This window comes from Myxocyprinus asiaticus, chromosome 33 (assembly GCF_019703515.2).
Source record: "Myxocyprinus asiaticus isolate MX2 ecotype Aquarium Trade chromosome 33, UBuf_Myxa_2, whole genome shotgun sequence".
In the NCBI taxonomy this organism is placed as follows: Eukaryota; Metazoa; Chordata; class Actinopteri; order Cypriniformes; family Catostomidae; genus Myxocyprinus; species Myxocyprinus asiaticus.
The window spans coordinates 33,379,745-33,394,162 of NC_059376.1; positions in this window are offsets into that span (position 1 = coordinate 33,379,745).

Here is a 14,418-nt window from a genome sequence, read left to right on the forward strand (position 1 = left end):
GTGAGAAACCCGAGCATGTCCATACCAGGCTGGTCCTCCAGCTGTACAGAGCTCTGACTGATTCAGCGCTGGGGCAGTTTCATTGCAAAAAGAAATTATCTTGATTGTGTTTCGCCCGAACCTGTTTAAGAGAGAATAAAATATGTGTTCTTTATTACTCCAAATTATTTTGTCACCACACTTAAATAGTTGATGGCTAATGATGGTATTTAAGTCAGTGTAAGCCTTGTACGTACCCTGCAATATTATGAGAAGCTGTTTTTGAGCTGATCCTTCACACCAGTGGTTCTAAACTGGTTTTGCTTCAGAACTCAGATTTTACCAACTTGGTCTCATGACAAGTTTTAATGGCGAAATCGTAAAAAATTGTACGAGTTGACTTACAAAAACGTAAAACTTTTACTCTCAAAGAGAAAAATAGTCTAACCTGTATTGTATCAATTTGAAATTCTGTTTGTTGATTGGTTGGTCTCTATGATATCTTTTTGTACAAGCCTCTTACAATATCTTACGATTTTGCTATCTTGTATGAATTATTACGAGCTGTCATGCAACTATGTTAGATTTTACATTGGACATTAAGTGGCGACCTAACACAGTACCAAAATTGTTTACCAGTCAGAAGTAAACAAACATGTCCTTAAAATCAAACATTAAAATTAATATTACCATAAACTGCATAGGCCCAACAATATGCAAAATTATTAACATTCATAGGCTGGAAATTGCTTTTTAAATATCTCTTGAATTTGGATGGTTTCATGCTCTCGGCAGCCAATAATTTATAATAAAACAAATTGTGGTCAGTGCAAACTATGTTAATCCTCATTGCAAAGAGTTATATCCTTGTTAAACCTGTATTTAATGTAGTCTGGGTAATATTTTATTTTACCATGAGTAGTTTTGTTCATGGTTTTCGAGGAAAGGGCACATCACACAACCTGTCCATGTTGGCATATACTGATTAGCCTAAGATGAATTCGAACCAAAATACAGTAGAGTTTGATTGGATGTCAACAACAAGGGATATGGTAAGCCTTTTATCCTTCCTATAAAAGTAGATTATTATTTTTTATTTTTTTGCTCTCTGAACTGTGCACAATTATATGGTTAGTTGCATTTTATAATTTCAATTTAACTTTATTTTTCCTACCCTATCAGTGCCACCCTATCAGAAAATATCTGCAACTCTTTTTTGGGTTGCAACCCTTCAGTTGAGAACCACTGCTCTGTGCTATAGTCCTATGAACTATCCTCGCTTTCAGCAATGCATGTAGTGTTCTTAATCCAGCACCCGTATCAGGATTCCGGGCAGTGCTACAGAAGGGGTCAAGATTTGAACTCTCTCCTCAGCTGCTCGTTCAATTTGATTATAATTGACCTGCAGGCTGAGAGGCATCACGAGAGAAAGAGCTGGTGTGCAAAGCTGACAAAGGGCTGATTGTAAATATGGCAACTGGAGAGCCATTCGTGTGCCCGGCACTCTTCAGCCAGACTCGGGTAGAGTGTTTTAAAAGCACTGAAGCATGGGCCACTCGCCTATGGAACGGGAGCCGAGAGCTTATGATGGGGCTGACCGGAGGTTTCTGCCTGCTCTCGTCCTCTTTTTTTTTTCAGCACGAGTGGCTTGTTCACATCAATGTTCTGGCCTGATCTCTTAAAATGGCCACCACTTCATCAGCCACCCACCTCTGCTATTAAATACATCAGAATATATCCTGACACTACTGATGTGTTCATGGGGTATGGTATGGAGAGAAATCGGTACAAGGTGTTTACAGTAGTCACTGAACCCCTCTAATTCAACGTGTTTGAATTTCTTTCATTGAATACAAAAGGAGATATATGCATACTGTATATATTAAGGTTTCTGTAACTGAACTATCCATTTTAAAGTTCTTTAACTGTTTGAAGGAAAGCCGATATTATTTTGTTAACATTTTATTAGAAACAGCAAGGTATTTTGACATAAAATGTGACCAGGACTAAATTACATGAAACTATGAAACATATATATATATATATATAATTTTTTTTAATTTTTTTTTTTGCACTAAAACTATTCACACTTGGTTTATTTTTTATTTATTTATTTATTTATTTTTTTATGAAATAAATAAATAAACTTGGATACTTGAATTGTTTGGCCTTCAAACAATTAAAACAATGATCTAATCACCAAATAAAACAAATGATGAATGCAGTATGATATTTCTCACTCTTTTAGATACATTGATTTGTTTTAAAATATTGTTGTGTGTTTTTGGTGCCAAAAAAATTCAGCCTTGGTGTGACTAGGCCTTAATTCTTTATTTAGTTAGTACCATATGTATAGTCTGCAGGAGTAGCATATAAAAAAGAATGTCCAGTACACTTGAACATTTTTCTGCACACAGCGTTTGTAATACAACTTAAAGGAATGGTTCACCCAAAAATAAAAACTTCCGTCATTCAATCACCTACACATTGTTTCAAACTTTCTTTCTTGAAACACAAAAGAAGTTAGAAATAATTCATTCACTTTTATTGCATCTTTTTCATACAAAAGAAGTGAATGGTGACTGAGGCTAACTTTCTGCCTGGCATCTCTAAGAAAGTCATATAGAACAACATAAAGGTGAGTAAATGATGACAGAATTGTACTTATTGGGCGAACTAGAGGTGTGTGTGCCTTTGTGTGTGTGTGTCTTGTGTGTGTATGCATGCTTATATATGTGTTTGATTGAATGTGAGTGCAAGGTGAGCTGATGTTGACCTATAAAAGAAGTGATGCATGGAGGACAGACAGATGTGACAGCAGGAGAGAACAGCATTCTCACCAGGTGAGTTAAGATGTCTGTCTCAACAGCACCACAGTAAAGGAAATTATATTTTACCAGAGTTGTGAGTTTGAAGTCTGAATTTAATGTGATGAGATAAAAAGACTGAAATAATGCAAAGACAACACATCTTTCATTTGCATTCTCTTCGCTGGCTGCACGTAAAAACTAGTGCATTGTGGTTCTCAAATGAATTACTCTCATAAATCAGTCAAAAAAGATATTCTAAACTTGCATTTAAATCTGTCTAAAACAGTGGACAAGGTTTAACTGGTTAGCATTAGCAGTAAGCCCCTTCTGATAAATGCCATAACAACATTATAGTGACAAAAAGTGTCTTTGTCATTCAAAAGTAGCTGAGTATTTTAACAAAGAGTTATTTGTAAGTAACATATAAATCGCTTATAAATAAGCAAAGATGACAGTATCCAAATAGCATACTTCAGGGTGTGCATTTTCTAGCATAGCAACGGGAATGCTAACTGATAGCTCTTTTCAGGTATTATAAACCTCCTTGAGCCTTACTTACAGTAATCCACATATGAATCCTTCAGTGTGTACTGTAAAACCACAATTCTGCAGGAAACACTGATATGTGAATAATGAATAATTTGTATGTTAATGCACTTTGATGTGCTTTTCAGAACTGTAAGTTAATTTCAAACTTGTGTGTGTGCATTCTATTGGACTTTATTCAGTTTCCTTTTCTTCATTGTGGACTACAGGCCAAATTAAAGTCATGTTGTGACTGACACTCTAATTCAGACCAAAGCAAGCTGGCTTATGATTGGATCCCCTCAGGGCTGCCACAGACAACATCAGGGTACAGGACTGAGTGTGTGTGCATGTGTGTACCTGCAGGCTTCTCTGATATTTACAGCAGGGTCCGCGCTTTATTTAATCATCGCCCCTGGGTTTCCCTTGGATGTTTTTGCCTGCAGCAACTTTAGACAGCTGATGCCATATTTGGTCCATACCAACAGGTCTCCCATTCAGAGTACTCACAGCTGAGACGGAGGATTCAAGGCTAGACTAGCAGTGTTGACAGGTGTGAAACCCACAAACAAGGGGAGCAGGGCTGTATGTACGCATGTGACCGTATATGTATTTATTTGCTTGTTCCAACCAGGGCTGCAACAAGCTTTTTTGAAAGGCCTATACAATATTTAACCTATCCAAAACATCTGGTTGTGTCATCCTTTTTTGGGGGCAGTGTTAGAGGGTCATTTCAGTGAATGTAATGTGGCTGAAATCTGTACTTAACAGTTATATTTAAAGAGGCACTAAGCAATATTTTGCTCTAATCATATGTCACTTAGAAAAAGCTGTTTTATTGAACATGGAGCTGAACAAAGACCCTTTAACAAAGACCCTCTCAGTTGTACCGGAGTGAAAATGTTATTTTTAAATGCTAATATCCAGTTAATAATGTTATTATTTTGTGATATTTTTCTGATGAAACCAAAAAAACAAAGGGTTTATCACAGTAAATTTTTGGGGCATTACACCACCAAGTGTGTGCGTGCAGTAGAGAGAGATTTATAAATTGATTCATTGATGGCTAGTGGTATATTTGAAATATTTTAATTATTTTTGGGGATATATTAAATATTAAGGATGTATTTATTGAAATGACATTATTTTATATAGGCTATTATATACAATGCTTGTTGTGATTTCAATTCATATCAATCCCCCACATGGGGATAAAATTGGATCACTTATTTTTTATTTATTTTGGTGAGGCAAGTCACTTATTTTGGACTATATTAAAAGGACAGTTCACCCAAAAATGAAAATGATCTAATTATTTACTCAGCCAAATGATATCCCAGGTGTGTTTGACTTTCTTTCTTCACCAGAACACATCTGAAGAAAAACAGAAAAATATCTTAGCTCAGTAGGCCCTTAAAATCTCAAGTGAATGAAGATTTCTCTTTTGCAGCTCCAAAAATCACAGATGGTTAGCATAAACATCATCGATAAGACTCCAGCGGTTAAATTAATGTCTTCTAAAATGACACGATCGTTTTTGGTACGAAAAAATATCAACATTTAAGTACTTTTTAACTATTATCCAAAGCTTCACGAGAGGATGGAGTCCAAGCGATCTCTTGTGTAATGTATTCGCGTTGCCATGGATACAGATGTAATCTCATATTCTTGGTTCTCCACTCTGTAGAGACATCCAGGATGAGCACACAAACACACCATTGTGAGTAAAGAAACAGATCAATACAGATCTTAACCAAAATCAACCAAGATACTGTCAGTGACGATTTAGCAGAGACAGGTCACTTCTATAAATTGAATGGGAGAAACTGTAACGTCTTACAAAGGAGCTCTAGCACCCAACAGTCAGCGGATGTAGAAAGGAAGTCCTGCCTTATAGGTAAAAGAGACAATCACCATTTAGATACAGATATCGCCTGTCAATCAACTCGGAAACGTGCATGCACATTAGCTATACAAGCCAGGAATTATTATTATATTGTTTTTTTTACAATATTATGAGGTAAAGAAGCACAATTTATGATACCAGTTTTGTCAGATTTTACTGCTGATTTAAAATATGTTATTTGATCATAATCTTGACCAACTATTTTGGAGATTTCGGTCTTTCCCCATTTAAGCAAATAGGAGCTTCACTGTCATGACTGGAAATAGCCTCCCTAGAGCATTCCAAAGATGGCCGACAGTGGACTGACTTGCTAGAAAGACTTTAATACTATATAGCATTCCTCCTTCTCACTTGTAAGCAGCGCTGCTGTTACTGTGACGCACGTGCCTCAGTTCTCGCATGTTTCAAATGCCAATGCAATTACATCACACACGCATACCACTGCATGAAGCATGATTTAGAGTTAAAAAAAAAGTACTTAAATATTAATATTTTTCATACCAAAAGCGATCATGTCACTTTAGAAGACATTAATTTAACTGCTGGAGTCGTATTGACATTTATGCTGACTATCTGTGAATTTTGGAGCTTCAAAAGAGAAATCTCCATTCACTTGCGTTTTAAGGATCTACTGAGCTAAGATATTTTTCTATTTTTCTTCAAATGTGTTTTGGTGAAGAAAGAAAGTCACACCTATGATATCATGAGGGTGAGTAAACAATGAGAGAATTTTCATTTTTGGGTGAACTATCCCTTTAAATCATGCACCCATTAACAGGATTTAGGAGTAACGAAATACATGTAACGGGAATACGTATTTAAAATGCAAAATATAAGTAATTGTATTCCACTACAGTTACAGTTTAAATCATTGGTATTTAGAATACACTTACATTCAAAAAGTATTTTGATTACTAAAGAGATTAATTTGCATTTTATTGTCATTTGTTTCATTTAATATTTAGTCCTTTCGGATGGAAAACATTTATACATATAAATGATGCGATCCAAAGTGCATTTGAACAGTGGTGAAACACTTTCTTATGATGTGTTACATTTATACGAGCAGACAGAGAAGTAAGTTTGAAGTAAGTTTGGAGCACAAGAAATAGAAATAAACCTTGTGTAAATTGTCAGCTTTACACTAAGCTAAAATGCTATTTCTAGCCATTTTACATGCACATGTTACCAGGCATTTTAACAATGTTTGATTTGTAAATGAATCATTGTTCTGAGTTCTGAGTATCTTTTTAAAGAATCAGTTGATCCGATCACAAAACCAGCCAGACTGAATTGGTTTGTGAGGTTTTTGGTTTAACAACTGACTCACTCATTTAGTCGGTCCAAGTGCTGCTTTAGTCAACAACTCACTGACTCATTGTATAAACAACAATCGTTTTCAGACATGTCCATCTAGAAATGAGCAGATTGAACCTTTATTTTATTTTTTCACTGGTTCTATTAAATGTTTTAGAGCATGTAGTATGCAACACTGGGATGTCAGGGAACACATGATGACATAAAGAATCGCTGAATCGATTTTTGTACTGGTTCATTGAAACAAACTGTCTGAAAGAATCCATTCACGAAAAAAGTAAAAATGCTTTTGAAAAAATAATAATGCTTATGGTCATGGGCCCTTTAGGCCGCATATTCTGCATACCCTGTATTTGCACCCCTGGCTTCAACACATATCTTATTCTATACTTCAATCCTCCACAAATTTCAAAAATAAATAAATAACTATCTTTGTTCAGATCAAAAACCTTATAATGCGATAGAGCACAGAAAATATATTTTCTCTTTCATATGGCTATAAAATCCTGAAGCTTACAAAAAATAAGTGGGTATTACCCTGTAGATAGTTTGGATATTGCACTGAGTCGGATAAACGAACAGGCCATGAGAAAGTTATCTCTCGCTTTACACTACAGGCCACATTCACAGCCCAAGCTGAATAAAAGCACATTAAAATGTCAAGGTTTGTTAAATCTTATCTTCAGGACGATCGTTTTATATGAATGTGCTCTCAAACATGGGCTTCATCTGAGTTTTCTGAGATGTCCAATTCGCTCTGACCTTCCGTAAAAGTCCAGCTTGGTTAAACGAGACAGTGAAATGGAGTTTAGGGCAATTTATGTAATGTTGCATGGTGAGTCATGAAAGTTGGCTGTGTTGAATGTCTCAGAACTAGCAGGTGTGTGTTGTAGGGACAAAGCCAATGGGGACCATGAACTGTACTGACTGGCTGTGTGTGAATGATTTAGAAACTGGCTATCTGTCTTGTATGTGTGTGTTTGGAATACAGAGTGAGAATTCATAGGCCTTTGAATGGAGATTTGGCTCAGAGACTTCACTGTTGTATGTGACAGATGGTAGAAAACAGCAAGTGCTGAGGAGAGATATTCAAATCTGATCTTGGAAAATGTGTAGAGGGTTTCTGGCCAGAGCAAAGCCTCTTGCAGATAGAAAGATAGAGAGAGGGAGAAGCAGAGGAAGATCATACAGAGGGAGAGGGCTTGATCAGATTTGTGGAGAAACCACAAATTGCATTTTTTGTTTCTTTATTTCCATTTGTAATGTTCTAAATGTGTGTATTTATGGTTTTTGTCTCTATTCTCTCTATGGTAATTTGTCAAGCTGATTTTATGGTTAGCTGGATCTCACATTAAAGCTATACAAGAAATACTGATCTCATAAAATGTAAATAAAAGAGGCCGCAATGGCAATATAATTTTTTTTTATCTACACCACACTGCAGCAATTATTGTTAAAGTACAAGACAGGGTTATTCTAGATTTTAGCATTTTGCTAGTTTTTATTTTATTAGATATTTAGATTTTAAATGTCAGTTTGGTATTAGTTTATGTTTTGGGAACACTTTACAATAAGGTTGTACTGTAGTTGTTAATATCAGTTAACATGATAGTTACCATGAGCTGACAATGAATAATACTTTTACAGCATTTATTCATCTTGTTTAATGTTAATTTCTACATGTAATAATGCATTAAATTTTACATTAAAATTTGTATATATTAACATTAGTGTATGCATCATGAACTATCATGAAACAACAATGAACCAGAATCAGAATCAGCTTTATTGCCAAGTATGCTTACACATACAAGGAATTTGTCTTGGTGACAGGAGCTTCCAGTGTACAACAATACAAAAACAATACAAAAACAGCAGCAAGACATAGATAATAATAAAAAATAAAAAATAAAACTAATTATACACATACGTACAGACACACACATACATGGGTTGTGCAGGGCCATGTAGGTTTGGATTTTGTTTTCCCTTAATAATAACAACTTTCATTTAAAAACTGCATTTTGTGTTTACTTGTGTTATCTTTGACTAATATTTAAACTTGTTTGATGATCTGAAACATTTAAGTGTGACAAACATGCAAAAAAAATAAGAAATCAGGAAGGGGGCAAACACTTTTTCACACCACTGTAGTTATTGCTCAATGGGGCAATTTAACTGTTGATGAGATGGATAGCCTGAGGGAAAAAACTGTTCCTGTGCCTGACGGTTCTGGTGCTCAGAGCTCTGAAGCGTCGGCCAGAAGGCAACAGTTCAAAAAGGTAGTGGGCAGGGTGAGTGGGGTCCAGAGTGATTTTTCCAGCCTTTTTCCACACTCTGGAAGTGTATAGTTCTTGAAGGGGGGGCAGGGGGCAAACAATAATCCTCTCAGCAGTCCGAACTGTCCTTTGTAGTCTTCTAATGTCTGATTTCGTAGCTGAACCAAACCAGACAGTTATTGAAGTGCAGAGGACAGACTCAATGACTGCTGAGTAGAACTGTATCAGCAGCACCTGTGGCAGGTTGGATTTCCTCAGCTGGCGAAGGAAGTACAACCTCTGCTGGACCTTTTTCACAATGGAGTCAGTGTGGGTCTCCCACTTCAGGTCCTGTGAGATGGTAGTGCCCAGGAACCTGAATGACTCCACTGCTGCCACAGTGCTGTTTGGAATGGTGAGGGGGGTCAGTGTTGGGGTGTTTCTCCTAAAGTCCACAATGATCTCCACCGTTTTGAGCGTGTTCAGCTCAAGGTTCTTTTGACTGCACCAGACAGCCAGCTGTTCAACCTCCCTTCAGTATGCAGACTCATCGTCATCTCGGATGAGGCCGATGACAGTGGTGTTGTCTGCAAACCTCAGGAGCTTGACAGAGGGGTCCTCGGCGATGCAGTCATTGGTGTAGAGGAAGAAGAGTAGTGGGGAGAGCACACATCCCTGGGGGGCACAGTGCTGATTGTACAGGTGCTAGAAGTGAGTTTCCCCTGTCTCACAAGCTGCTGCCTGTCCGTCAGAAAGCTGGTAATCCACTGACAGATAGACATGGGAACAGAGAGTTGGTGTAATTTATTCTGGAGTATAGCTTGGATGATGGTGTTGAAAGCTGAACTGAAGTCCACAAAAAGGATCCTTGCATATGTCCCTGGTCTGTCCAGATGTTGCAGGATATGATGCAATCCTATTTTGACTGCATCATCCACAGACCTGTTTGCTCGATAAGCAAATTGAAGGGGATCTAGAAAGTCCAGTGATGTTCTTCAGGTGGGCCAACATCAGTCTCTCAAATGATTTCATGACCACAGACGTCAGGGCGACAGGTCTGTAGTCATTAAGTCCTGTGATTTTTGGTTTCTTTGGGACAGGAATAATGATTGAGCATTTGAAGCAGCATGGGACTTCACACTGCTCCAGTGATCTATTGAAGATCTGTGTGAAGATGGGGGCCAGCTAGTTAGCACAGGATCAAAGACACGCTGGTGAGACGCCATCTGGGCCTGAAGCCTTCCTCGTCTTTTGTTTCTGAAAGATGCGGCTCACATCATCTTCACAGATCTTAAGTGCAGGTTGAGTAGCAGGAGGAGGGAGGAGGGGGGGTTGCGGAGGTGTTGGTTTTTGTGTGAAGTGAAGGTCAGAGTGAGTGTGGGGTGTGAGATTGGGCCTTTCAAATCTGCAGTAGAACACATTCAGGTCGTCAGCCAGTTGTTGGTTCCCTACAGGGTTGGGGGTAGGAGTCCTGTAATTTGTGAGTTGTTTCATGCCACTCCACACTGATGCAGGGTCGTTAGCTGAAAACTTGTTTTTCAGCTTCTCAGAGTATCTCCTTTTAGCCACTCTGATTTCCCTGTTCAGTGTATTCCTGGCCTGATTGTACAATACTTTATCCCCACCCCTGTAAGCATCCTCTTTGGCCTGACGAAGCTGCCTGAGCTCTGCTGTAAACCACGGTTTGTCATTGTTGAACTTTAAATAAGTCCTTGTTGGAATGCACATATCCTCACAGAAACTGATATATGATGTAACAGTATCTGTGAGCTCGTTCAGGTCTGTGTCTGCAGCTTCAAAAACACTCTAATCCGTGCAATCGAAGCAGGCTTGTAGTTCCCGCTCTGCTTCATTGGTCCATCTCTTTACAGTCCTTACTACTGGCTTGGTTGATTTTAATTTCTGCCTGTAGGTTGGAAGAAGATGAACAAGACAGTGATCAGAGAGTCCCAAAGCTGCTCTAGGGACAGAGCGATATGCATCCTTTATTTTTGTGTAGCAATGATCCAGTATGTTCCTGTCTCTGGTGGGGCATGTGATGTGCTGTTTGTATTTGGGCAGTTCACGTATGAGATTTGCTTTGTTAAAATCCCCAAGAATAATAATAACTGAGTCTGAGTATTGTTGTTCTGTGTCAGTGATTTGATCAGCCAGCTGTTGCAGCGCTGTGTTCAAACACGCGTTTGGTGCGATATACACAATCACCAGAATAAACGAGGAAAACTCCCGTGACGAGTAGAAAAGCTTACAGTTAATAAAGAGTGCTTCCAAATTTGGACAGAACATCCTCTTTAATGTTGATACATCTGTACACCAACTTTCATTGATATAAAAGCAAGTTCCACCGCCTCTTGTTTTCCCCGTTAACTCCGTGATGCGATCCGCTCTGAACAGCTGAAAGCCCGGCAGATGTAAGGTGCTGTCTGGAATGGCTTCACTCAGCCAGGTTTCTGTAAAGCACAAGACAGCAGAGGTTGAAAAGTCCTTGTTTGTGCGGGTGAGGAGATGTTGTTCGTCCGTTTTGTTCGGAAGAGAGCGGAGATTTTCTAAGTGAATTCTCAGCAGCACTGTTCGAAATCCACGCCGATGGAGTTTGACCAGCGCACCGGCTCATCTCCCTCGCCTGTGTCTCCTGAACAACAAAGCCGCTTCTCCAACTAAAATGTTTAGCAAAACATCTGAATATTCAAAAACCGGGAAATGATTGTCTGGTACATGCTGTCGAATGTTCAGCAGTTCGTCTCTGTTAAAACTGACTGGAAAAAGTTTACTAAACACAGGACAAACATACAAAAACAACAAAAGAACTGAGGAGCTCCACACCGAGGCGCCATCATGATGATTTTTCAACAGTAGTATTTTGATAAATTAATGATAAATTATTTTGATGATTGTGTTCAACAATAGTATTTTGATAAATTAACATTAACCAAGATTACAACCCTAATTCCAAAAAAGTTTGGACAGTATGGAAAATGCTAATAAAAACAAAAAGGATTTATTTGTAAATTCTATTCACCCTGTGCTATATTAAAAGCACTACAACAACATATTATTTGATGTTTTACCTTATAAATTATTTATTTATTTATTTATTTATTTTAAATATACACTCCTTTCAAATCAAATGATTGCAATGTGCTCCAAAATTGTCTGTAATGGATATTATGACACGGGCTCGTGAATACTTCGGCAAACCTATGGCTGGGTAAGCAGAGAAAGTGGATTCTAGATTGGCCTGCCTGCAGTGCTGACCTGTCAACAAATGAGAATGTGTAGCACATTATGAAGAGCACAATACAGCAATGAAGGCTGAGCTGAAGACGTGCATAATGTATGAATGGGGAAAAATTCAGCTTGCTTAAGTTGTCTTCAGTGGCCAAACACTTAATAAGTGTTATTAGAAGAAATGGTGATGTTACACACAGTGGTAAACACTCGACTGTCCCAAATGTTTTGGAGCATGTTACAGTCGTCTGATTTGAAATGAGAGTATATAAACTGAACTAACAATGTTAACCAATAGAACAAACATATTTGTGAAGTGTTATATGATTATTTTGTATGATTGGAAAATTACTCATTTAGTTTAATTGTATGGATTAATTTCATGCTGCCTTTATGTGCTTTTGGAGCCTCAATATGTTGGTACCTATTCACTTACATTATGAGGACCAAAAGAGCTGAGATATTCTTCTAAAAATCTTTGTTTGTGTTCAGCAGAAAAAAGAAAGTCGTACACATCTGAGATGGCATGAGGGTGAGTAAATGATGAGATAATTATTAATTTTTGGGTGAATTATCCCTTTAAAGTCTAAAATAAGTAAATAATTTTAGTTATCATAAATATTTTTCTCAGAGTCAGTAAAGGTATGTTAGCGTGAATTTCAGCTTTTACAATATTGACAAAGTGTATACAGTAATATAGTACCGAAATTGACAAAGAAATATAACCTTTTCACTGCTACTTTTCATCTTCATTATAGTTTTTGTTAATGAGTATAACCTTTGCACAAAAACAAAAAAGAATCATAATGATGGAGAGAGGAAACGTGCAAAGTGGATAAATAAGAGAACGAGTGGTGTGTGTAAACAAGATAGCGAGAGAGTTTGCGACCCATGCCAGCGGATGGTGGTCTTGATGGTGGTCTCAGTGGTAGTGGTGGACCGCCTGATCTGGGGCTGAAGAATGAAGCGAGTGGAGCAGACCTACACCGTCTGTCTACTCATAAACAGGCAGCAGATCCTGGGCCTCGGCCAGACAGGGGCCTCTTGCACCCAAACCAGCATCTCTCCCTCACCCCCAGTGCCTAGCAGGGAGGCAAATGGCCACACTCTGTCTGACAAAAAGACAGAGTGCAAAGCCAGCGGGCCATATGTGTCTGCTTCTGAGAGGAACTCAAACTGCAGATTGGCCAACACAGAAATGTTACAGCTGCCTGACTCTTCCTCACAGGCAGAATTAATGGTGTAATCAGTGTTGAGAGGGGGTGAAAAAGTGATGAGTAAATAACCAATTCTATGGCCATGATGGGCTGTGGAGTTACACGACAGGTGTGCATTATTTTTCAATAATTCAAAGGGCCATAATCGGTTATTCTGATTACCATGGTTACCACATCTTAAGACATCGTTCTGGATTTTATCTCAAGACAGTTTCTGGTTTTCGTCCCTAAAACGCTCTTGTGAGTGGAACTACTTTCTTCAGCCACGGATTTCAGCATCTTGCTTTGATGCAGTCCGAGCCTTTGTTGCTGTTCGAAAACGTCACTTTAGAACTAGCAACGGAGGATTGCGAGGCTTGCGCTGCTTTACTGGAGCACTTACTGGAGTAACAAGGTAGTGCGTTTGTGCATGTGTGTGTGCATTTGTGTGTGAGTTTGTGTTTGAGTGATCGAAAGAGAGTTTGGGATTACATTTATTTTTTGCAGCTCTCGTCAGAAGTAACATCAGAAGTTTAAGCTCAATTCTCAGCAGCCATGGGTGTCACCATTTTTGTATATAGCTTTTCTGTTGTAAACCTTAACAACTGTTTTCAACCCTAATGAGATGCAGGTGTGTGCTGATGTAACTGGTCCTGCTTGAACCAGCGTCGCCAGCATAGGAGGCGGGCACGCTAACAAGGAGGCTAAAGGCTACAGCCTCTAGCATCAGTCACTAGTGTGCCTCTTGAGGCTAGGTGAGTGAGGTTTACACACTGGACAGCTATCACATACCAGCTGGCTCCCACTACACTCACCCCCCTAAACCTCACTCCCATCCGGGTCACGGTACCACTGTAACCAGTCCTGCTCAACCCGCTCCGAGTGGGATTTGAAATGGCGTCGCCAACATAGGAGGTGGCCGTGCTAACAAGGAGGCTAAAGGCTGCAGCCTCTAGTGTTGCCTCTTCAGGCCAGGGGAGTGAGGTTTACACACTGCACAGCTATCACGTACCAGCTGGCTCCCGCTACACTGACATGACGGCTCTGTTTTTCGCCCGTGAGTAAGTGTGTTTAACTATGTGTGTCCACGTGTGTAAGAGTGTGTGTGAGAGCGAAAGAGAGGGAGAGGGGGAATGCGAGGGTGCTTCCCACAGATATTTCAGATAATATAGAAACTGTTGTATTGATCAAGTCGCTTG